This window comes from Pogonomyrmex barbatus, unplaced genomic scaffold, assembly GCF_055798465.1.
Source record: "Pogonomyrmex barbatus isolate J1 unplaced genomic scaffold, ASM5579846v1 scaffold1, whole genome shotgun sequence".
NCBI classification, from domain to species: Eukaryota; Metazoa; Arthropoda; class Insecta; order Hymenoptera; family Formicidae; genus Pogonomyrmex; species Pogonomyrmex barbatus.
The window spans coordinates 13592253-13595648 of record NW_028297098.1 but is presented as its reverse complement, the minus strand read 5'-3'; positions in this window follow the sequence as shown (position 1 = coordinate 13595648).

Below are 3396 nucleotides of genomic sequence, written 5' to 3'. Positions count from 1 at the left end.
GCCAGGAATCGAACCTGGATCTCCTGCTTACCGGGCAGGCATCTTATCCTTTCGAGGCATGTGATGGCATATTTATCGCAATAACGTGTTTAGAACAACACGTCAACAATACAATGACACACACACACACACACACACACACACACACACACACACACACACACACACACATATATGCACATATATATGTATGTTTTCTCGAATCCCCATGACCGGTACTCCAGAGCGATGTTGATCTCTCACTCGATAGATGCAGGTCGGATTGCAGGTCGGCGACACCCTCCAACGCCATTGGCAAATAATATACAAATAATCCTCCGGCAGCACGATAGGAGAGATTGCATCAAGCATGGCTCGAGCCCCCAAATAAGAAGGGAGGGTGTGCGTCACGACGGGGCCCGAGACCACGAACTAGTCGTGAAAACTCGTAATTATTTTGCGAAAAAATATCACCTCAGCCAGGAATCGCGAACTTGGATCTCCTGCTTACCGGGCAGGCATCTTCGACTACCGAGGCATGTGATGATATTTATCGCAAATAACGTATTTAGAATATCACGTCAACAATACAATGATATATATATATATATATATATATATATATATATATACGTATATTACAATATACATATATACATGTATTCTTTCGAATCCCCACGATCGGTACTCCAGAGAGATGATGGTTCTATTCTCTCGATGGATGCAGATCGGACTGCAACGGCGACACCCTCCAACGCCATTGGCAAATATACAAATAATCCTCCTGGAGCACGATAGGAGAGATTGCAGCAACATTGTATAAATTATTTAATGAGTTTTCATGTTTTAAGGTAAATATAAAAATTACAAAACAAAACGTTATGTCAAAAAAAAATTTATAATGGTTAACCATTATAAATACCAGTATCATTGAGTAAAGTATCATTAAGTAAAAAAACAACTGTTTGCAATTATGCATATAATAATTCGAATACATGTGATACCGTTATGTTATCGATACGCATACTTATTAAAGTGTGTGTATGTGTGTGTGTGTGTGTGTGTGTGTGTGTGTGTGTGTGTGTGTGTGTGTGTGTGTGTGTGTGTGTGTGTGTGTGTGTGTGTGTGTGTGTGTGTGTGTGCGTGCGCGCGTGCGCACGTGTAGGATAGTTCTATCCCCAAATCAACCCTTATTTCTTCACAATGCACCAAGTGATCTGTCATGTCTAAACACGAAATGGCTGACATTATCAACTAGTATCACAATTTAAATCGGCCAATGTATATTTTGTTATTTTACACATTGACAGCGCAAATTTGAGTGCAAAGTTATAGATAGATAGATAGATAGATAGATAGATAGAGAGAGAGAGAGAGAGAGAGAGAGAGAGAGAGAGAGAGAGAGAGAGAGAGAGAGAGAATATCTCTCGAAAACGAAAATATTCAGAGAGAAACGCGCAGCAATCGATCGGACGGTCGCTGATAATACCCGCCTGTGGAAAATTCGCATAGCTATTTGTTGCATAGGTTTTCGGGCGGTCGACATTTTTCGAAGCATATGGGGCGGAAATTTAAACGCGCAATTTGAAATCCGATCGGCCACGCAGCAGCCAACAGGGTTGTACTGCAAAATGAGAGAAGGAGGACAGTAAAGAGGAGAAACAAAGAAAGAGAGAGAGAGAGAGAGAGAGAGAGAGAGAGAGAGAGAGAGAGAGAGAAATTAAGGAGAAAAGATTGATAAAAGGAAACTTGGAAAATCAGCGATGCTAATTGCCGAGTAGACGCAATAGGATCTATGACGTATCGAACGTCCTCGCTTAACGTACACGCATAACTCTCGCATAATCGTATTGGTATCTGTCGCCGCCTATCCGGGACAAACGTTTTCCGAGGGCGCTGCTGAAACTTGGTAACTCGCCGCGGGTGGATTTCGCACGCCGATACGCGACGTTATCACGTGGGATGAACAATGCTTTTACGTTTACGCTCCGCCGCTCCGACGCTAATTAACAACCGTGCGTAAAGCGGGCTATTCCCGTCTTGGCGACATGTAAGACGGCGCATATAATACACTGTCGTGTAAAGGGCTTCTTGCGAACTGTTACGAGGGCGGTTATGCTCCTGAATGGCTTTTTCGTGTCTCGCTATTCGACGCGTTGCTACACGCGCGTGCAACGTGTTCCCGTTAATTAACGAGCCTCCAACCGTGTGAAAATTATGTCGAAGATGGCGGATTATTTTATTTTAATTTGCACGGCATTTTATCCGCTCCAACAACGGAATTGTATATCTAATGGAAAATTATCTTGCGCATCAAGAAAATAAATAAATAGAATTTGTTAACACGTTAAAAATAGGTTGCTAAATAATCCAAGAATATTCCTCAAATATTCACATATATTTAATGACACTTCCTGAGGCGTATAATTTCCGAAATAGATATAATATGAACGTATTTTACATTTGTTTTCTCACGCACCAGGTCGCATAATCAGTATATTCATTGCCCACGTGTGCTCTCCGGCTAATGAATTGCGTGAAAAAATTACACAAGCGAACTTTCATATTTAACGTTATATTTATATTTCTGCGTTATATTCGCCCGTTCTTCAACCTATAATAATATTTGCGTGACATAAACCTGAATATACTGCGGGCAACATCGCCTATGGTTAAAATAATGCTTTGTACTCGATGTGAGTATGTAATAGCCCTTATGATAATCAAAATTGTACGCAAGCTGCTTTAATTAAGTTTTTATCTTATACAATGGTGCGCTCTCCCGTGCATAGCACCTCATTATATCTCCACATTATTATGTCCGCACATAATAAAACGTTACATTCGTTATACGTCCACATTATTACTATTTTATAGAATTATATATCAACGTTAGCTTTCCCTTTTCATCATCTTGACATTTTTATTTCTCTCTAATTCGTCATTGTTGCAAATACACATAGAAACAGATTCTATTATTTTTTTTTCGAATTTATAAATATATAAAATGTAATTTACAATATTATACTTATTTCATTTTCAAGAAAATCAATCTTGTAAGTGAATTGCACATCTATCGACTTAATTTTGAAAACTATTTATCTGGAAAATCTTTCTATACGAAGATTCTTTCAATTTTAATTTATTTCTGCATCCCGATATGTTTCTTCATTTTGATCATGTTTTACCATTCATAATTGAAATAATTAATTTCTATAAAATTACTACATAATAAATTACTAAGATCTCAAGTGAATAAACACAATTATTAATTAATCAATTTAATTAATTAGTTAATTGTTATTTTCATAAATGACACGGTATCTCGATATCGCATGACAAACGCAATTAAAAGGTAGAATCGTTTAACGTATACTAAAGTGAAGTATAAAATATGTCCTGAGGTTGCAAGAATAG